Genomic DNA, 23376 nt, shown 5'->3' with positions numbered 1-23376 from the left:
TATACTTACAGCCTCACACATCTCTTTGCCTAGATAGAACAATGTATAAGCATTCAATATTTTAGGGAGAGAGCTTATTAATTAGTTGGTAATGTATATCTTCAGTATGCATAATGCCACAGTTCTACTGCCAAATACTGAAAATATTTTAAGCAGCTTTCTCTAATCTGCTACCTTTCAATTGTGCTGCTTTTGCCTTTCTAATCACGTGGGGATAAAGTCTGGCTAGGAATTTTGGGTGCTGTGATTCTCATATATCTGGAGGTTGGAGTCAGAGTCTATGGAGAAAGCTATTGTCAATTCAGGTAAACACTTGTAATATAATCTTTGGGGAGAGCAAATTTATACATGGGCTCTATTTTTACCGACATTCTGTTTTTGAAAGGGTTAAAAAATGTAGACTATGGATGTGCCAGTCCCTACAAACAAATGTCTTTTTATGGTGAAGTAGAACTGAAATATGATCCAAAGGTGCTTTTTCAAGAGGCAACTGGATTTTCTTGTTTTTCTTTGAAGATGTTTCACTTCTCTTTCAAGAAGCTTCTTCAGCTCTGAGAGCTGGAGAAGCTTCGTAGATGAGAAGTGAAACACCTTCAAAGAAAAACAAGAAAATCCAGTTGCCTCTTGAAAAAGCATATTTGGGACAACCAAGACATGGATGATTGAGTATCTCCATAGAAACTGAAATATGACTTTATCTATTTAGACTATGCCTGCAGTGTTAATGTTCCATGTGTTCTATAGAGGAACAACTTTACAATTTGGTCCGGTCAGACTAATGAATGAGGTATAACAACATTCTAAGGTTTTTCTGTACCCCATACCTTCTTTATAGATAGTAAGAGCAACATTCAAAGTCTTTTTTTGATGTTTCATTGCCGTTTCCCAAGATAATTGTGAAAAAAAAATCTGTAATCCAGTATTGGAGCATTCTTTCAATTTTGGTTGAACTAACTTTTAAGTTTACTGAGAGAGATGAACTGGCAGAGGATATGCTTGGAGCATCATTCAAGGAAGATCCATTTTGAGTCTGACTGGACACTGGAAAGAGCTCATATTCTGCCCTACACAATGGCAAATCAAAAGGCAAAAGAAAATAGTTTGTCACTTTGCTGAATGTGACTTGTTCCCTTTTAGGAAAACACAATCGGTAAGAATATCTGGTATGAAGAATTATTGCAGCATTCTAATGGAGTTAGATATAAATGAAAATAGAATGACTTGCTGCTTGGAAATATCCCTGCCATCAATGTGGCCAACATTGGGCTAGAACAGTGATGGCAAACCTTTTAGAGACCGAGTGCCCAAACTGCAACCCCAAACCCACTTATACATTGTCGGGTGCCAGGTGGGTGTGGCCCATTGGGTGGGTGTGGCTGCGGTGGTAACAGCAGACTGGATGTGTCTAAAAAGTTCAATCAACCAATTCCAACTTTGCAAGATCTTTTTTTTCCCGCGAGAAGTTGAAATTGATTGATTGAACCTTTTTTTTGTACATAGCGGCAGAGGCCTAAAGCGAAAAGGTTTTATAAAACCACCTGAAGGCCTAGACTGGGGCGATGGCGTGCGTGCCCACAGAGAGGGCTCTGAGTGCCACCTCTGGCACCCATGCCATAGGTTCGCCACCACTGGGCTAGAACTATATAAATTTATGTTTTTATTAAAGTTTTTAATCTTTTTAAATTTAAATTAATTTTCTCCTTTCTAATTCCTGCATTTCTGACATGAGACGAGACCAATGAAAATATTTGATTTCAAGGCCATCCAACTCCTTAATGACTCTGGCTGGCTTTCAGTTAACAGAGAGAAGCAAATATAAACAACTGATCAGAAGACTACATATTGCCAATAAAAAACCAAAATCATGGGGGATCCACAGTTGCACTAACCCAAGAACAACCAGTTTTTAATTATTTTTTCTGAAAGCCATTAAGGTTGTGGAGCTGTACAAATCTTGGGGGATGCTGTTCTGAAGGGCAGATACCACACCAGGGAAGCCATGTTTCCTGAGTCCCACAAAGTCCCATTATTTAATCAATGGGACCTGGAACATGCCCACTTTGCCTGACCCACCAGATGGGTAGAAAAATTGCAAACAAAGTGGACCCTCAAATAACCAGGTACTAAGGGCTTTATAGATGATGATCAGCACCTTGAATTGCACCCAGAAGCTGATAACCACTTTAGCAGTGGGCATACACCAGCATAATATGACACCCCCATCACTGCTCACACTGCTCTATTCTGTACCATATGTAACTTTAGATGGTCTTCAAGAACAACACATGCAGAGTGCATTGGAGTATTCCAATCCAATCAAAACGATTGGGGCTTCCTTGTGTGAGGTGATCTGGGCTCAATTTCAGTCTGTGAGTCCCAAAGAAGTGGATAGGGCCCTTTGCAGTATTAGTTCTCCCACTTCTCAGTTGGATCTCAGCCCTCCTGTTTAGTTAAGAGTTCCCATAAGGTGGCAGAAGGTTGAATTTCAGCAGTAAGCAATCTTTCTTTGAGGAAATGTTTCCCTTATCTATGAAAAAAGGCTGTGATGTGCTTCCTGCTGAAGAAGCCTTGACTTGATTCAAGTATTAATGAGTAATTTTGGACCTGTCTCTAAGCTTCCCTTTGTATTAATAGAGCCTTGGCAGTTGAATTTGAGGCCAGGGCAGAGCATGAAAGTTGCATTAGTCACACTTGGAGATGCCTCTTGGCTTCTCTTTAATCTCTCAGTAGCTTTTGATATGCTCAGCTTTAGTATTCCTCCGGCTCACCTCCTTGAAAATGATGCGGGTGGTATTGTTTTGCAGTGGTTCTTCTTCCTAAGGGGCCCTTCCAGTTGGTGGAGTGGAAAGGAGAAATCTGCCCAGGGACTTGTACTTTGTGAAGTACCTCAGGGATCTCTCTGGTCCTTTCCTAACATCTGTATGACACCTATAGAATAGGCGACTTCTCCAGCACTGGAGATGGATAATCCACGCAGTGGATAATCCACGCAGTGGAACTACCACGAGTACTACAAGCTCTTACCAGAGCGCCCTTCGAACCACTCAAAACATGTGACATTCGCTACCTGACCCATAAGGTAGCATTCTTAGTAGCTATCACGTCAGCTCGACGGATATCCGAGTTAGCTTCTCTCTCAACGAGGAAGGACCTGTGTCACTTTCACAGGGACAAGGTAGTCCTAAGAATAGACCCTTCATTCCAAAGGTCAACTCCTTTTTTCACAGATCACAGGAAATAGTCCTACCAGACTTCTGTCCAAACCCAGCTCATCCCCGGGAGCAACAATGGCACACCTTGGACGTACGAAGGGCACTAAGACATTACATTTCGCGCACAGCGGAATTCCGACGCTCGGAAGCGCTTTTCATATCCTTCCACCCCGCTACTAGGGGCCGGAAGGTCTCGTCCTCTACCATCGGTAGATGGATTAGGGCATGCATCACTGGGGCATACCAGGCGGAGTCCTTGCAAGTCCCTAAGCATATCACGGCCCACTCCACAAGGAGTGCTGCCACCTCAGCAGCATGGGCCATGCAGGCTTCTATTGAAGAAGTATGCAGGGCAGCCACTTGGGCCTCGCCCTCTCCATTCATTCGCCATTACAAAATCGACAAGTACTCCTCTGCAGAGGCCTCCTTCGGTAGGAGGGTTCTCCAGCAGGTTCTAGACCAAAGTTACACACGGGACCAGTCTATTCCCCAACCCAAGGGACAATAGGCTTTGGTATGTCCCACTGCGTGGATTATCCATCTCCAGTGCTGGAGAAGGGGCGTTGACTTACCTGAACGCCTTTTCTCAGCACGGAGATGGATAATCCACACCCACCCTTATAGACTAGGATAATAGGGTATATTTAGTTGAGCCAAAACGTCTTACTGTCAGTCAATGGCTGCGCTCGTGTCAAGACTGGAGAATCATGGTCCAGGACAGGCGTGGCAACTTTGGCTGACTGATCTGATTGGCCAGGAATACAGTCTCAACATGCTCAGCTTTGGTATTCCTCCGGCTCACCTCCTTGAAAATGATGCGGGTGGTATTGTTTTGCAGTGGTTCTTCTTCCTAAGGGGCCCTTCCAGTTGGTGGAGTGGAAAGGAGAAATCTGCCCAGGGACTTGTACTTTGTGAAGTACCTCAGGGATCTCTCTGGTCCTTTCCTAACATCTGTATGACATCTATAGAATAGGCGACTTCTAAGCAAGGTCATCTGCTAGCATGGGACTTAGTATAATCAGTATGCTCATAATGCCAATACATCTCATCTCTGGGCTAGATTTTGTAGCAGAAATGCTAACCCAATATCCAGGGTCCAAATGGGGGGAAAACAAACTCAATCTGAATCCCCCCAAGACAAAGTGGGGTTTTGGATCTGTGGGTAAACAATTCCAGTGAAATATCGTTTTTGATGCTGAATGGAGTTTCATTCCCATGAACCATTTAGAAGTTTCCATACCGTAATGATTGTCTTCCTTGAAGTAGTGGCATGTCCCCCCCCCCATCTCCCCTTTTCAGGCTCACATGGAAGAAAGCTGCTTTAATGATTAGCAGAGATTATACTGTATTGTATATAAACTAGCCTTTCCTTTTCAACTAATCGTCCTTCTTCTGTTTTACTATCTCTACATACTTTATGCTACTTTACTCCACTGATTTTGACAAACATAGCTATACATTAAGGTGGTATTACTATTGCTGCTGCTATTGTTGCTACCACCATAACTACCATCACTATTAATAGCATATTTCCTGCATTTGTTGTCCATCAGTTGTTTTGGGACTGCAATACAGGCAACATTAATTAAGGAAAATCTAGTCCCTTAAAAACTGGAGAAAACTAGATTTGGGGGAGATGGATATAGTGCATTTGAGTTCCCCACCATAAATCAAATTGTCTGCTCGACTTTCCTTTTCTCCTTCATTCTGCCTCCAAACAGTTACTAGTAGTTATTGTCTTGGTAGTTTCTACCTATTCTTTTGCATCCTGAGTTTTTTCCTGAGCTAGAAAAAAAAATTATAGCAAGGGTCCCCTTCTCTGCTCTTCTCATTTGGTCTACAGTAATAAATGAGCTATCTTTTGGAACAGAAGCATCTTTATAAATGGCTTTAAAATAATGGTTTACAAGAAGATAGGTATTTTCTGCACCTCCAATTTTTGCAGCATGTTGTGTTTCCCCCCCCCACACAAAATGGCATATATTGTGGATTTACGTAGAATTGATATAATCTGTATAGCCAACTCAAAAGAAAAATTGATAAAGCTACACTCTGTTAACTCATCCTAATTTCAAAAGGGGGGGAGGGGCAAACTTACAAACAAAGTCCATGAAAATTCTCAGTCATCCAAGTAGAGTTGTCTGGAAGTTGAGTCATGGCAACTGGACTTATTTTCTTTTTTGGTTTGAAATGTTTCGATGCTTATCCAAGTAGCTTCCTCAGTCTAATAAGCAAGTTGCTTCCTCAGACTGAAGAAGCTACTTGAATAAAAGTAATGAAACATTTCAAAGCAAAAAAGTTCTATTGCCATGATTCGGCTTTCAGATTACAAACTAAGTATTAAACTGAAGCCACCTATAACTTTTACTTTCCTAGAAAGCCTGTGATGCTATATGAGGTTTAAAAGTATCCTGATACATTATGATTATGTTGAAGGTCTGCATTTTATTTTGCCACTTTTTAAAAAATAAAATACTTTTAAATTTTTATTACATACTGCTAGGGCGAGGTGTCAAGGGAGGGACCTGTGGGTACCATATTGCCTGCCCAAATCCATCTGGTTCTTCTGGATTGGGAAATAAATTACAATACAATCCTGAGTGAGGTGTGTCTTTTTTCTGCTGTGGATTTTCATATGAAGAATGGCATTTGTATTTCTATTACTAATGGGACAAGTTTGGAGAAGCATGGGTGAAAGGATGAATAAGACTCTCCTTTGAGATAATAAAAAAAGCCAAGGACTGATGATCTTCACAGTAGAATGAATTGTCTTCATGGTAGATTGAATTGTTTTGAAGAAGCAAGATAGGTATTGACACTTTTGAACTTTCGGATTGGAGAAGACTCCAAGAATACCATCGGAAAGCCAAGAAAACAAACTGATGGATCATCAAAGCAACCAACCCAGAATTCTCCCTTGAGACACAAATGATCAGGCTCAAACTATTCTTATTTGGGTACATTATGTGAAAGTATCTTACTGGAAAAAGCTCTAATGAAGGTGGAAAGAAAGAGGAAGAGGATGACCAGCAGGAAGATGGATGGATTCATATATAGTGTAGGATGCCCTTGAGAGACCTGAAAGACCAGATTAGGGATAGATCATCATGGAGAAAATCTATCATCACCAAGAGTTGGCAATGACTTGATGGCAGATAAACAGATCGAATGTGTACCCTAAGTCAGAGACCCCCAACTTTTTGGGCACCAGGGACCAGTTATGTGGAAAGAGGTTTTTCCGCGGACTGGAAGGGTGCGTGGTTTTGTGTGCTGCCTGCATTCCACAGATGGGGCTTTATTTATGCCACGGCCCGGTAAGCAACCATGAGAAGTAGTTGGTCATGATCTAATTTATAAAGAGCCCAAATGTCTTAATTTTAAAAGGCTGACTTTATTTTCTCTTTAATCATTTTAATTACGACAAAAGATGTTCCCACACAATATAGTATCAATAACCACACAAGGCCACAGAAATTATTAGTCTGGTTTTGTTGCTGTTTTATCAGAAATAATTAAGACTTGCTATTTAGGAATAGAAACCATAGCTAAATAGAAAAACATATTGCTTGAAAAAAAACAATGCCCTGGGTTTTATTCCTGTCATTTTCATGTTTGCTTGGTTTTAAAGTGGAAAGGGGGAGAAGCAGAGGAAGTGGGGGATAGAGAAAGATCTCTACCTGAATCTCTACCTTGCAATTTTTGCCTGCCAGGGGGAACTGTACAGGATGTGGGTGAATAGTCACAGTGCTGTATTTAGTACATTGCCTCTGAATTTTTGGCAGCAAGAGAGGTAGCAAACAGTAGCATGACCTATGCAGGCAGTTGCTATAATAGAACTGGACAGAACAAAGTTAATAATCTTGAAATACCCTTTCTTAACATATTTATTTTCATTTAGCAACAAGAATAAAACTGAAAAACATCCAACACTAACAATGAAAAAAAGAAAAAAAATTCTGTACAAAAAAACAGGAAAAGAAAAAAGCCCAAATGTTGGATATATATAACATTGAACATAAAGGGTCCACCCTACCTGGATGCTGAAAGATGAATAAATTAAAAAAGAAACTGATTGGTTCTCCTCCCCTTACAGAACAGATCTACAAATAATTATTAGCTTCCTCATCCTTAGTTAACAAAAATACGATATTAAATAAGCCAATATTCCAGATGGGGAAAATCCATCTAATAATCAAATCGACCCAACACCATAATATATATGTAAAAAGAATCTTGAAGTATCCTTTTATAAAGTACCCAATTTTAAAATAACTCAAATAACTAATGGAATAAGAAGGTCTTCACAACCTCAAATCAAATAATGTTATTGTGGTCATTAACCAGCAGAAAAAAGTAGTTTCCAAATATCCAGGACATCCAAAAATAATTAAGGAGGAACGATGGATAGAGAAATATGTTAAAAGGCTTCATACTTATTAGTTAAAATTAACTTAAAATGTAGAATTACAAAACCTCTGACAAATCTGAGGAGGACACAGTTGACAGTAGCTGACAAAAAAAAAAAAAAAAAAATTGCCAGCTGGTAATGCTGAGACAAGGCCATTCCCTAGTTCAGGGTCTGCAACCTTGACAACTTTAAGACTTGTGGATTTCAGCTCCCAGAATTCAGCTCCAGAAGAATTCTGGGAGCTGAAGTCCACAAGTCTTAAAGTTGTCAAGGTTACAGGTCCCTGCCCTAGCCAAACAAGTTCAATTATTCTTAATTATTCTTTATCTAATTTTATATGCCACCACATAGAACCTGGAAACCTTATATGTTATTTTAGGCTTAATATCAGAAAGTAAGAATTGCTTGTACTGCTGATCATTATATCTTGTTTTACTAGCCATGAGTGGGGCAGGTCTTTACAACTCTGGTGGAGCCATAAGGTGGAACTGGGTGTAGTCTTGTTTAGAAGGAAATATCTGTGATGCTATAAGATTGTCACCCGTCACCACCCATTATGTTTACGTCACCAGGACAGGCAGAAAAGGAAATAAGCAACTGCCTTCTAGGTTGCAAGGCCATAGTTGTGTTATTCCCTAGATATGGTACCTTTCTGCCATAAGTTGCCCAGAAAATGATCATCTGTTAACCTTAGCTGTGTGAGAACATTGTTAGCCTGGTTATGACATGCTGCTTCTCTATAGATCTTTCTCTCAGCCCATCTTTATGTTGAAAAGATGGGCTATATAGTTTTTAGCATGCTATATTTCTTATCCTGCAATTCTTTGATTCTCAATCAAAGTGGAGGCCAGAGTTACGTGGTAACTAATTTAGCAGGGTCTCCATCTTTTACCTTTGTTTCTACATCTGCAGAAATTTACTTTGAAAGATTTTTATGCTAGGGACCTTTTTCAGTTGATCTCTTAAAATGTGGTGAATATTATTAGTGTACAGTATTATATAACAGGATGATTTATGTCTGCAGTCTTCTAGCATGGCCAAGAATGCTGAACTCCTGCCAGCCAAGCCTTTGCTTTAGCCCATCTCCCAAACAGTACCTGGGTTATGTTTAGATGGGGACCGATTTCCGAAACCTCTCTTCTGAGAGGTTTCTTGGAATAACACTGGTTTGCATAGTTTGGCTAGCAGAACTGATGGTTTCTCCACTTCACTTAAGATGAGAGTTCTAAGGTGGAATTTGCTACAGATTATTTTTTTCCTACACCCCCTCACCACACCGTGCACCTTATGGTGATTTAATTATTATTGTAGGATAACAGAATTAGTAATCTACATCTTGAGGCACAAGGGTAGGAACCAGCCATATTGGTGTAATCTAAGAGTCTGATGTGTGTACCCAGCCAGTTGCGGCTTCTTTACATAAAATCATGCATAAATTCAAGTTATGGGTCATATTTATAAGAAATGTGTGAAGATGTCGAACAATTTACTATGCATATCATCTTATTTCCAGCAAGCAGTAATGTGTGGGGTATGGAGACAACAGATTTCTTTCATTATAACATTCCAGGTTAAATCTATGATTACGAACTTGGCTTTAAAAAAAAATCTTGGGATTCTGAACAGAATAACAGGCTATCAAATTTTGTATGTCACATTAAAGCACAATATGGATTATGAATAAACTGGTGTTTACAGATTCTGTGGCTTCTCATACATAGGTTTGGCCAACCAATAACAAACAAGTTTTTCTGTGATTGTTTGATATATTATGCAGATTGTCTGCAATTTCTTTTTCTGTTTTTTTTTTCATGGAGGAACAAGCCATAGCACCTGGTTTTCATGATATGCTAATCACTTCCCAGATGGAGCTATGATAGTTCTCGGGTCAACTCACAGGAGGAGGTAGCAAGTATGATCAAGCAACATGCATTGCACACTCATGGCTCTTGAATATAATTTATGGCACATTAAGGAAGTAAGTAGAGCTGAGGGGGAGAATTTAGAGACAAGGAAGGAGTGGAGGATTTGCAAGATTAAATACAAAGTTCCTATACCACATATTGTTTGGGGCTTAAGGATTTGTAGAGTATTGAAAATTCTACCCCAAGTGGAAATGCGCTGATATGCCCAGTAATTTTATGCATTTTTCAGTACCTGGGGCTGTTAGACTGAATGAGGCAGTTAAAGTGGCAGGAATAATGGCTGCTGGAAAGTGATAGCAAGATGATGGAGAAAATGGTGTGTATTCTGCAACTCCAAAGCTAATCAACTTCTTTCAGCTACAGTGGAGGATGCCGTTGTATTGTCAACATTGACTACGATAGTTGTACCTAAAGTAAAAATGCACCATAAATAAAACAAATCTTGTTTTTTTCTTATGCAGCATAATACATTGGGCTGATCCTAAAAATTTGGAACATAACTTCCACTGAAATAAGCACTAGTGGTTTCTTGTTATAATAAACACTGATCTTATTACCATATCTAAAGATCTAGGTCATTTCTTCTCAATTTTTCTGCAATTATAGAACACTGTGTAAACATTTGGAGAAATGCAAAGGCTGCCCGATTAAACAAATTAACCCATCCATCTACTTTTGTTTTTAAGAGCGTATGTTTTGGATGAATAAGTAATTATTATGGTTGCAATTGTGTATACCTTTTTACCCCCACAGTAAAAATCTTTTAAATAATCATGTCATTTGCTTAACAATCATTGTAAAAAAGGTCATAAAATTGGGTTGGTCACATGGACTTTACAATTTCATGACTTACAACCATTATGGGCAGGTTCCATTATGGATATAAGTCAAGGACTATTCTTTTCTTTACAAGAGAGTTCTCAGAAACTTTTATTTTGCTAGCTTTCAAGCTCAGAGACTATCATTGAAAATAACACATAGAGGCTTTCTTGGAAGCATTTGCATTCATAAGTTCTTCATAGGATAAAAATAAACTCTTTGATGTAGAACTCATCATAGGAGTACAAGAGGACCAGCTTCCTAAACTGGTTTACAATGTATGTGTTTGAGGAAATAGGGCTAGATGGGATTAGTACATTAAAGAGTGATACATCTTGGCCTTCCTCAACTTGGTAGTACTGAATTTCCTGTCAGTATACTCAAAACATCTGGAAACACCAAATCGGAATAGATTGGTATACACTACAGTATCTAGATGACAACAAAGGGAACAATTCTCTTTCAAAAAAGTTATAAATTTTGTTGTTGTTGTGCAGAGGATATTCCCAAACAATAAGATATTCCTAACTTGGTCCCTGAAACCACGGCTAGTATGTATTATAATGCTTCATTCATTGATACAGCATCTCATTTACTTTAGAGTAGCATCTGGGCTCAGCAAGCAAAGACCACAGTGTAAATTCAGTATTGGTTAGCAGACAGATCTTGTGTGTCAGTTCTCTAAAATGATAGAAGCCACCTTCCTCTGTTTGTTAGTATTCAAAAATCATTGTTCCAAGTTTCATCACATTCTTCTCTATCCCACAGGCAGAAAATTAAAACTTACATCAGATCTGATTGATTGATTGCATGCCATTAAATTGATGCCAATTCTTAGATAGATTTTCTGCATGAAAATCTGTCCTTAACTTGGTCCTTCAGGTCTTCCAAGGTATATTCATCATCACTGTATCTGAGTTCATCAAATGGACCTCTGGATATTATTTAAAATGGTGGTGTAGCAGCAAAGAAGGCACCCCTCCTGTTTCCCATAAAATGGCATTGCTTAATTGATGGGATTCCTCTCATGCTGACTCTGTTGGTTCTTATTAACAGTTGGAAACAATTATAGAGATGCAGTCCAACAGATTTCATGGTTCTATTCCAGGAACTTTGTAGAAGACCATTAGCACCTTGAATGGTACCCAGAATCTGCATCTAAATTGAAGCAAGTGAGTAGAGACTTGTTATCCATTTGTTTCTTGAGCTTGTTAATCCCTGAATTAATTACTAGTTTTTGCATGTACTCAATAGTGGAGGGATCTTATAAGCAATGCAATAGTAACTGTTTTCTATATGGAGCAGTAGATAGAGCTCTAAATGTATTAAAGATGCAGGATTTTGAGAATGGAATGCCTGGGGATTGATTCGCTGTCTCTTCAACTTGTGATTTTTCCAGGAAATGTTAGCTTGTTAATGTTTGCAAGCCCCAGGTGAGTAACTGCATAGAAACACAATGGTAAGGAAGACATTTCAAATGCAGATTGTTTTGCATTCTAAGCACCCCGTGGACTTCTGTAACAGGATCAAAATAACCTACTTCTGTGCAAATTATGTTTATGTTGTTTGCTTTGCCTGTATTCCCCACTCCCCCACAGACATCAAATCTAGTTCTTCCTGATTATTAGTCATTCAGTGGCTTACCGCCAAGGCTGTTTACCTGCTGCTCTAGCAATTCCCAGCTGTTAGATACCTGTAAATACTGGCTCTTCCTAGAATTGTTAGGAATTCTTATGGCCTCTATAGAGTCCCTCCAACATTTCAGGATTTAGCTAGTATTGCCTTGTCATGATAACCAGCAGACACTGAAAGCATGGCAAGGAGCTTCAAAACTACCTTCTCTGCTAATTCATGCTCCCTTTTCTGAAGTTCCATAAAGCATTACCTGGTGTATTTGGTGACCCTATTCTCCATTTTAGGGGCCCAAAAGCTATATAAAGTTCTCTGCCCTACTCCATAGTCTAAAATTGTACTGAATCATTTGGGCTTTGATTCTGGAAACCTTTGAGCCTTACTGAACCTATCAGTGCTGCTTCAACTGATTTACTTTATCTTCCTTATCATCCCCCAGCTGTTTGGCAGTTAGGTTTTTAAGGCCAGGTGATGAACATCCACAAGATGCTTCTAGCCATCCTAGCGCAGATTAGTTGGCTGAATATTTTAATCTCTACTATCTTCAAAATATTTGAGATAATAACTCACTCCCATCTATTATGGAGTAGAGTTCCTGGAACGTATCCATCATTTTTAAAATTAAAAACATGAGTGTGTCTCCTGCTAAAGTAAAACTTGTTCTTCTTATACAAGTTTGATAATGCTGATCAGTGCATGTTTCTTTGCTTGCTATACAGTCAGGAAAATGTATCAAGATTATTATTAATACGTACTTTTTTTAAAAAAAATGAAAATTATAAACATCTTTCTAGTGGAGGAATTGTTTCAAAATGCAATTTTATATGTCTGCATTTTATAGATAATTACACAACAGAATGTGCCCATTGAAACACAAATTACAAATTAAGGGTCAAGATTTTTCTCAACGTAAGCAAATGAATTTGTGTTGACTGGGCCATGAAGATGGTATAGTATCAGAGTCTTTGTGGAAAGGTAGCTCTATGTTCAGTCTGTCACACTAAATAGCCTTTTACCTTACCTTACCTTACCTTACTTTACCTGAACTGGGAGTTAGAAGTGGATCTTGGGCTTTAGCAGGGAATTTGAGTTCAAGCTATTCTAAGTGCTAAAATATAAATGAGTGATAAAAATTGAGCATCAAAATGGTCCATTAGATAGTTCTGTTAATGTAGCCTTGTAATATTATGCCTAAACTATAATTATTTCTGTCCTTAACAAATGATTAGTAAGTTTTCACTGATTTAGACTGCTGGATTGCATGCAGTATAAAACCACAACACTTAGCTTGAATAGTAGAGGAAGAAGTCAATTGTTTTGATGCTCTGGGAATTCCTAAACCTTGAGTCTTATCTTGTGTAACAAGGCTGAAAATAAACAAAAATAATCAAATCTAAAAATTCCACTTGCCGCAACTTTTTTTTTTTTTTTTGCTTCAAAGTGTTCCTCCTTCCTTTTTAGGGAGGACAAAAAATACCTCAATGACCTTTCTTTGCAATGACATCTCACAGATTAGGAGTTTTTCTGTTTCCCAGTTTTTTAATGCGTTTTTTTAACAAGCACGTGTATTGCTGATAGTATTAATAAGCTTTATGCAAAATGCAGTTTTGATTTGAGTCACTGACTCTTAAGTTTAAATGGAGCATTTAAATGTGGTGTACTTAAAGGAAACTCTTTTGAATTCAAAGATCTGCTTGGATTTTTGCCATTAACTATCTTCATATAAGTTATTAGGGGACTGGAGGCTAAAGCATATAAGGAAAGACTGCTGGAATTGGGTATGTCTAGTTCACAGGTCGGCAACCTACGGCTCCAGAGCCTCATGCGGCTCTTTGAGCCTTTCCCTGTGGCTCCCAGCCTCCTCTGCCATTTGCAGAGAGAGACAGAGACAGAGAGAGGCACTTGCACTTCCCTGCTTCTCTCTCTCTCTCTCTCTCTCTCTCTCTCTCTCTCTCTCTCTCTCTCTCTCTCTCTCTCTGTGTGTGTGTGTGTGTGTGTGTGTGTAAAAGAGAGTGGACTCACGGTGTTCTCTGACAAGCTGAAAAGCTTTGGGAGCAGGGCTCCTCCCTTTGCTGCGTCTCTGCATGAAGCAGGAAGGACAGGAGAGAGCTAGCTAGCCCAGCTATGCTGACTCAGGAATTCTGGCAGTTGAAGTCCATGAGTTATAAAAGAGCCGAGGTTGCCTACCCCTAAGCTTGTTGAAAAACAGCTTGAAGCCAGCTTGCCAGGTGAGCAGAAGATCGGAGAGAGGGAGAGAGAGGGGGGAGAGAAAGAGAGGGGGGGTGGAAGAGGACTGGCAGACCAAGGGCAGAAAAAGAGAGAGGAAGGGAGGGAGAGAGAGAGGGGGAGGGAGAGAGAGAGACAGAGAGAGAGACCCTTTTGACATCTAAAATGAATAATAAAGGTAAAAAAAGGATATATGCAGTGTTATCTTCATTTTAGATATCAAAAGGGTTTTGCGGCTCCCAGTGTTTTGTTTTCGGTGGGAACCGGGTCCAAGTGGCTCTTTGAGTGTTTTGGGTTGCCTACACCTGGTCTAATTTATTGAAGAAACGGAAGAGGGGGGACATGATAGCAGTATTCCAATATCTCAGGGGCTGCCACAAAGAAGAGGGAGTCAAGCTATTTTCCAAGGTGCCTGAAGACAGGACAAGAAGCAACGGATGGAAACTAATCAAGGAGAGAAGCAACCTAGAACTAAGGAGAAATTTCCTGATAGTTAGAACAATTAACCAGTGGAACAACCTGCCTCCCGAAGCGGTAAATGCTCCAACACTGGAAATTTTTAAGAAGAGACTTGTCAGCCATTTGTCTGAAATGGTATAGGGTTTCCTGCCTGAGCAGGGGGTTGGACTAGATGACCTCCAAGGTCCCTTCCAACTTTATTGTTGTTGTTGTTGTTGTTATTATTATTATTATTATTATTATGTGATACTGTCTTAAGTCTGACTTGGCAGTCCTTCATTTTTAAAAAACTGTTTTGGTCAAACTAATTTCATTTCAGTGCCTCAAATGTGGTATAAGAGCAATCATTCTTTCTGATGGTTTAATATGTGCAGTGCAGGTTCAAATCTCACCCAACTGCACTATTTGCAGTTAGATGAGAAGGATTGTGAGACTGCCACCCCCAAATTACAGTCCTGTATCAATTCCTCCTCTCTTCCTCAGTTATTGCTAGTTTTACTTTCCTCTCCATGTTTTTCAGCCTCTGTTATCTGCTTCCAGTGATAAGAGCAGAAGTTGGCAAGGTTGTGACAACACCTGCAGGATACAATAGCAGCCACATATTTCCAGTGGCCTCTAGCTTCAGTCTAGGAGGCTTTGGCCAAATCTTTTTACTGTACTTTTGGAATACAGGAAAGAGATCAGAGAGAAACGCCAGACTTCTTTTTTGAAATATAAATATAGACAATATCTCTTAGCAGCCAACAAGATTAAACAAGTAAAACTAAAACACAAGTAACTATAACAGCTGAAGACAAGGACAGGAATCCTCTTGATTATAATGAGAATTATAAACACAGCAGTTTGATTGCTGGGCAAATAAAATCTTGCCTGGTTTAGAAAGGACAGCAGACAAAAAAACTTGGCACATCTTTGGGGCAGATTTGGCAGTCAGTGAGTTACTAAGAAGACCCTGTCTACAGTGCTACCTTCTGAAAAGCTTTAGTAATCTTGTACCTTCTCCAGCAGAATGGCTGTAGAGTCCAAATGGATGGGTTCTATGACGGCCTTCCTGCCTGGCAGACTGGGTAAAAACTTCGGCCACACCCCTTCCTTTGGGCGTGACCCCAGTTTTGACTCAGTCTCGAAGCCTGGTAGAAGTGCGAGAGGCAGCTCTCAGAACAAAACTAATTTAACTCAAAAAAAAAAAAAAAAAAAGAGAGAGAAAAGGAATCCCCTCTTCTTCCAGTTGAAAGAAAAGTTTCCTGGCAGCTGATAAGACTTGAGAGATGCAGCCAGGATCGGCGGACTCGTGAGTGGGGCGTCAGGGACTAACGGGAGGCTTGGAGCGGGGCCGGATCGCTCGCCGATTTCCGGTCCGCCGAGCAGCTGTTTGGCGCGGGGACCTCACACCGGGTTGCTCGTCGCCCTCCGGGTCCGCCAAACAGCTGAGTGGTTTGGCCGACAGAACGAGGCGCCGCTCAGCGCGAAACAGCTGAGCCGCGCGGGAAGCGGCAAACTGCGGCGCCGCTCGGCATAGATCAGCTGAGCGGCGCGAGAAGCAGCCCGACAAGAGCAGAACTAGCGCTAAATTTTCTTTCTCCTCAGAGGAGAGGCGCAGCCCTCTTAAGACTAAAGGAGTCTCCCTGATTGCTAAATTCAAAGATCCGCCATTGTTTTGAACCTCGTGGATTCCCGGGCTACCATTGGGAGGCGTGGCTTCTTCCCCATTCGCCATTTTGAACGAGCGGATCTACCCGCCGTTTTTCCCTTGGGGGTGGGGCCACCACCCGGACTCCATTTCCCTGCAGACAAAGGGGGACCCCTTATGCTATGATCTGAGGTTATCTCAAGAAATTGAGACAAGAGGAAGGAAGAGGGAAAAGAAACAGAACCGTTCTGATCGTGGTCTGTTGCCACAGCCACAGACTGGGGGAGAGAGAGATATAAACTGCACTTTGTCTGGACTAGGTGAGGAGGTGAGGAGGAGTATTTTTCCCTGACTGTTCCTATAGTGGCCTTTAGTCACTGTCTACAGTGCTACCTTTTGAAAAGCTTTAGTAATCTTGTACCATCAGAGACCTTAAAGCATTTTTATATAAAGTAAAATGTCCTAAATCTGTTAGGCATTAGAGCATTGTTTCCTAATCATGGCAACTTTGTGTGAACATCAACTCTCAGAATTCTCCAGACAGACTCTGGGAGCTGAAGTTCACATATCTTAAAATTACCAAGTTACAAAAACACTGAATAAGAATAAGACTTCTTCAGTGTTCTTGTACCTTGTCTTATAAAGAAACTGGACAACCGTTTATCTGAAACAAGGTCTCCTGCTTGAGTGGGGGGGGGGGTTGGACTAGAAAGAAGTCCCTTCCAACTCTATTATTCTATGTTCTGACTCTCCTCTGCTGAACTCATTAGATCCCTAGTGGGAGGGGGAAAGTGATCTCTGTGCATAAGACCAGAGATATACAGAAAACTATTTTAGGAATTCCTTGTCTGATACTTATCTTCAAGGAAGAACTGTTCTACTTGTTTTTCTCAGTCTGTAGAAATTTGAGTTAAAACATTTCCTGCCCAAGAGAAGAAGAGTGTCAGGATTAACCAGCAAACATTATCAAATAAAGCTAACCCTGATCTTTAATTTTTCTCCTCCCTCAATATTCTGTTCTTGGCATGCAGTGGATCAAGATATTCTTGGGCAAGCTGGATTCTTGCCATCATGTAAGGCTAACACATGGGGTATCTTTATGGGAGGCTCAACAGACCTTTTCCGAGTTGTTGCTGGCTTTGACATTTGTTCCAGGATGGTCAGAGCCAATTGGCTTTTTGCAAAAGTAGTTTTTTAATTGGATTATTATATATGTGGTAACTGGCTGCAGGCAGTTTAAGGTCCTGTTATTTATGCCCCAATTCTCTTAAGTGGTGGCAGCCAGGTTTACAGTTATAATATATACTTGGGCTGGCCACTCCTAGAATGAGGTTACCAAAGGCTTAGCATGTTCAGTAACATTTGTGCTTTATTCATAAATACATAAAAGGAACTTACATCAGTGTTACACACTGCAATAGACGCCCCAAAGTTCTCTCATCAGGTTTCATTGAGGAGTGTGGAGTTTAAATAGCATTCTAAGATGTTTGCAGATCCAACTCAACTTGCTCTATATTTCTAAGTCTGTATATCTTTTTTACTCTTCATTGTATGTTGGATGTGGGTGCCTACTATTCTGACCAGGCATGCCCCAGGCAATATACAACAAGAAATCCATTCACAAATACTTTCAGAGTAAAAAACCACTGTACTGAAAAAGATTGCAGGTGACCCACATGCAACCTAATTTTTTCTTTCACTCCATGAAAACACTACACAATCCCATGTTTCTTTCTTTCTCTTTCTCTCTCTTTCTCTCTTTTTCTCTCTTTTTCTCTTTCTCTCTTTCTCCTGGAGATAATAGGAGTTAGCACACTTCATGGGTGGGCAACTTTATTGAGACCTAGGGCTACTCAAATGGGGGGAACAAAAAATATAGGTTGGGTTTCATGAAGTTTAGAAATGCTACAAAGAACAAAATAGGCTTGATGCCTATTTTTCCCTCCAATCATCTTTATGCAAACAAGAAACAGCTGAAAATAAGGAGCTGCAGAAATGGTCCTGGGGGAGTTATGCATCCCATGGTCCATGGGTTATTCACTTTGCTCACAGCTTAAATACAGTGGAATTTAGTGGGGAGAGAATTTAGTGGGGTAAAATTGTTGTGCCAATAACATTTAAGCAATAAAGATTTTCCTTCCTTGTTTCAAACAGCTGTGATTTATAGGGAAAAAGAACTCCTTGGTTTTAAGGGTGTTTAATATTGTTGAAACAAATAGTGTGATCTCTCAACCAAGGAAGTCCTTGTTCTAAAATTTAATTCAACCATAAAGTTGCTGAATGGCTTCAAAGGAGCTATTCTTCTCTCCTCCCCTCATTTGATGACAACATTGGCTGATTTCAGAAAAGCAGTTGTTACATATGCAATGACATGAATGACATAAAACATAAAAATAGCAATTGCAACAATGGCTGAGAAGAAGCTATTGAAATTCTTTGGGCACTTATGCAAATAGTACCCTAAAATAAAATATAACAACTCTTGACCTACTAGGGTTAATAGTATCCCTTCCACCATGGATTCATGGTAAAGATCCTTCATGATGATGAAGACTCCATTTCCCATCATTCTACCCCTGGATTCCTATTCGCTGTTAGTCTTTTAGAATGGACTTGGTGTTTCCTCCTTAACAGCTCCTCCCTGCTGCAAAGTATCTGAAGTAACCTCACCTAGGGAAGGTCACCAGACCATAGACTGCAACCTTTTTCCTAATCACCTGTGCTGACAGGTAAGCACTTTCATGCTGCTTATCTTCCCAAAGGAATGTGCTACGTAGTACATAGTAATGGATGGTGAGCAATGCATGATGATTGTTAGTCACATCCTCACCCTTTTTGTGATTTTAAAAATTTACTGTTGGGCCTAAACTATCACTTCTTGTGTGGTGGTGAGTAGAGCTCAATGGTCATTTCCACTGAGGTCCCATAGCAAGACACTTATATTTCCATGAGGTTATATCTACCTTGGGATAGCACCATGGGACTTTATTGTTTAATAGGATGAGAGAGAATGCCCCACTCATTTTGATATATCAGTTGGCTTTTTTGTTTAGAAAATAAGAAGTTTTGGTCTGTTCTCTACTCTGATACCTCATGTTGCTATTTTGATCATAATAAATACTTTAAAAAGATTTTTCAAGGCTAGCTTTGATGTCAGAAAGAAAGGAGAAGAGAAAGAGAGCAATGTAAAATTTAATGAATGGTGCTGGGTTGCTTTAGGCAAGAGGAAGGTTTTTGAATGTGAAAAGTTAATCTTATCTATTTGTGGCTCCAGTAAACAATATTAAGAGTGGCTTAAACTAAGCTAATCCCCAAAGACTCTAGAAAAACACTCCTTGTGCAAAATGACATTTCACACGTATGTCCTGTGGCTGATCCTCAGTTTTGTATGAATGATTTCAAACCAGATGTCCATATATGCTAATGTTTAGAAAATAAAAAATAAAATAAATGCTGCTGTCCTAATGCAGTCTAATCCCGTGTATACTTTTTTGTTAAGGCACTAACTTTGCTCATCCCCAAAATCATGCAGGCCAATTTTCTGGCTTTATCTAAACTGACATGGCTCAGGAGGCATAAAAGGAGTGCTTGTGGGCCACATGCAGAGTTAAATCTTTGATAAACTGGCTGGTTCTGCCTCTCCACATGAGAATGGAACATTTGTAATGGTATCAGGCCATGGGAAACATTATTTAGCATTTTAACAACAGTCAGCCAGGCTACAGATAACTGAGGATCAACAGAACAGAGCATTTCCCAGTTTCATCTGTACCTAATTTCCTTATCACTATAATTGGTTAATAATTGTGAAAAAGCATTATCCTCCATTTGTTTGATCTCAGGTTAGCAGTAAACTTGATAAAAGACATGTGAACCCAATCATTCTGAACAAAGTGGTACATAAGATTTTTAATGTTTAAGCAACAAGCATTCATGAAATTGAATTGAAAGTCAATAAGAGCAGGACAGAAATTATAATAAACAAATGAATCAAATACTAAATATATATTTAGGTGGGTTTGTTTTAAAGAATACAAGACACACACACATGGTATATAATATATTGTATTTTTAAAGAACTTTTTAAAGTTTAAAGAACTTAAAGATATATATGAAGTATTTTTGTATAGTCGATTATATATTGGAGAAGTTCTGCATGATGGTAATGATCACGGATGATTCTGGGTTATTTGGAACAAAATGTTGCAACATGGAGCTTCCATTCTGATAAATATACACCACTTGTTCAGAAAAGCATGCATAGCCTGGGAAGTCCTTGGAAAGCTTGTTAGGTCTTGATTTAAAGTATTGTGACAATTAACAAGCTGTCCTAGTTCTGGATATGACTTGTGTGCTTGCAGCATGTTCTGTTCTCTGGAAATGTTTCTTGAGAGTAAGAAGGGGATGAAGATGTTCTGTAGAAAGTCCTGAAGAGCTGCTGCCAAAGCAGGCGATGGTTGGATACAGAGATTAAAAAGTCTGATCCATGTAGCACATATAACAAGGCTATCATGTCCATGATCTTTTAATTTTCAAAGGGAAGACAGTTTCTAAAAGTGATAGCTTGTCCGCAGAAAGCAGAATGAAATTGTTTCTATCCAAAATAAATCTCCATATGTATCTTTGGCATAATCCTATCTATTATTTATTTATATATTATTAATATCATTTATATCCAACCTTGGCAACATTAAAACCTGTGGACTTCAACTCCCAGAATCCCCCAGCCTGCCATGATTTATATAGCTCTTATACTATTTTATTTATTTGTTTGTTAAACTTATTTGCCACAGAGAAATGAAAATAAACATTAAAATTACTATGCCACAGACATGACATAATTATATGAACAGTTCTGCAAGCCACTATCTAAATTGCTTGTTCATGTTTTATGACAGTTTATTAATGAAAACTTGCCTTTCCCTCTTCCAAGAAATGTTTTTATTACTACTTTTCTGAAGGAATTCTGAATCATTGTGGGGTTGGGAGAGGAAGCAGGAAGAATGAGATATCCAGGGCGAGAACCGGATCCTTCCCAGCCAGGTATCATATGATGCAATAAACACACAGTTTTGCGGTATCACAAAGCTCTTTGTTTCATCAGACTGACAGAGTTGAAGTTGATGAAACAAGCAGGGCTCAGTGTTATTGGATGTTGTTGGATGAAACTGGGATGAAGTAGACTGACGATAGGTGGAAATTTATTAAGGTTTCTTTTTTGCAGTATGTTTTTACAGACATATCCAATGGAGCTTTTTTTTATTAGGTTGATGAGCAGGAGGATTTTTCTGTTCTGGCTAACAAGAAATACTCAAAAATGACTGAATAGCCTATAATGATCACTTTGTTTAGGATTGCAGATAAAATAACTTTTATTTGTGTTGATTGGGATACATATATCTGGTTCAGTTGGTGTAATTGAAACAAATGTAGCAATTATTTGTGTACTTGTAAGGTGTAATTTTTACATTGTACAGCTTGAGGATATGAACAATGATCCTGAGTGTTAAAATGTAAGTATATTATTTGATGTCTTCCAGTGCTGTGTAAATCAGCCTCAGTCATCCAGCCAAAGATTCATGGGTAATGAAGTTTCAGGTCTGGATATTTCTGGATGAACCAAAATATCCATATTTATTTCAGGTTTCATGTGGAACTAGAGAGTAGGTTGATCTCTTTGAAGGGCAGGTTTCATCAATATGCTGATAGCCACCCAGCTGTATGTCTCAGCCCATGGTGAGTTAAGTGATTCTCTGAACTCCCTCTCACAGTGCCTGGAGGCTTGTAAGGACTGCCTGGGGAACAATGGGCTGAAACTGAGCCCTGGAAAGACAGAATGGCTGTGTGTTTGAGGTTCTTCAGGTTTAGTCCATGGAGAATTAGTGAACAATGGTGTTGGATGGGGTTGCCCTGTGCCAGGCAGACCTGATGCATAATCTGGGAGTTCTCCTGGACTTGTAACTCCTGTTCAAGGAGCAGGTGGCAGTTGTGGCCAGGAGGACCTTTGCACAACTTCAGGTTGTGTGTTAGTTAAGTCCTTTCCTGGACCAATCCCTGCTAACAATTACCGCCCGTCTTAATTATTGCAACACACTCTACATGGGACTGTCCTTGAAAACTATCCAGAAGATTCAAAATGCAGCACCCAGCATGGTTTGGGGCAAGCCTAGATTTGTGCATGTGTTACTTCTCCTGCAGCTTCATTGGCTGCCGATTTGCTTCCAGGTCCAACTCAAAGTGCTGATTGTCACCTTGAAACCCTAAATGGCTTGGGACCAGGTTATTTGAAGGATTGACTTTTCCCAGTCATATCTATCTATCCAACCTACCAGAGTGGGAGATGCAGGGAGTGCTATGGGTCCCCTCTCCTAAGGAGGTTCATCTAAGAAGGTCATTGCTCCCTCCCTGTGGAACATCACTTCGGCAGAGATGAGATTGCCTCACCACCACTACTTTGACACTCTTTTGTAAGACCCCGAAGACATGGTTCTACCCATGGGCCTGGGGACCCTAGATTAGTATGGAGCCCATCAAGTGGCTCTTCCAATTGTTGTCACTAGGGACGTGGGGGATTTATTGTTTTTTGTATTGGGGTTTTATCCTTGTAAGAAGCCCAGAATCAGAGACTAAGTTGGGCAACCATATAACTTTTCATAAACACTGTAAGTACTAGAACGGGAGTTTTTGAACTTGATAATATTATGACTTCCTAAAAGGATAATGATGGATTTGTTTGAAAATACACTCATCCTCATGATTTCGCCAAAGTCACACATAAAATGTGTATTGACCTGTCTTGAATCAGCTTCTTTTGAAATACTTGTACAATGGCTCAGCTTGCAAAATATGGTGGGCTATAAGTTGTGTTGAGCACTTTCTTTCTCAGCATAGACACACAGAGATAACAACAATCACAGCCTATTTCTTTTTCCCTCCAGCTTGGTCTCTTCCCTTCAACCTCCACCTTGCAGTTTTCTCTTCACTGCAATGTGTCTCTCCCCACCATTGAAATCCCTCTGAAGAATGAGTGACAAGTCAGAAGATCAGTGTTTTGCATAAAAGAAA

General features: G+C 39.7%; 1 protein-coding gene across 4 annotated transcripts in view; it reads left to right on the top strand.

Moving 5' to 3' along the window:
* DAAM1 (dishevelled associated activator of morphogenesis 1) overlaps window positions 1–23376 on the top strand; it is a 195181-nt gene that overhangs the window by 4536 nt on the left and 167269 nt on the right. Inside the window, exons 2-3 of one of the 4 annotated variants that reach the window (XM_039319564.1) lie at window positions 11473–11536; window positions 18946–19040. The exons of 2 other annotated variants lie outside the window; for them this stretch is intronic. The gene's annotated coding sequence lies outside the window, so the exon portion shown is untranslated. The remainder of the gene's footprint in view (window positions 1–11472; window positions 11537–18945; window positions 19041–23376) is intronic. One more of the 4 variants, XM_039319563.1, reaches the window with a different exon arrangement.

This window comes from Crotalus tigris, unplaced genomic scaffold (assembly GCF_016545835.1).
Source record: "Crotalus tigris isolate CLP2741 ecotype Arizona unplaced genomic scaffold, ASM1654583v1 scf7180000023598.3388751, whole genome shotgun sequence".
Classification (NCBI taxonomy): Eukaryota; Metazoa; Chordata; class Lepidosauria; order Squamata; family Viperidae; genus Crotalus; species Crotalus tigris.
This window is presented reverse-complemented; position numbering and strand designations above follow the sequence as displayed.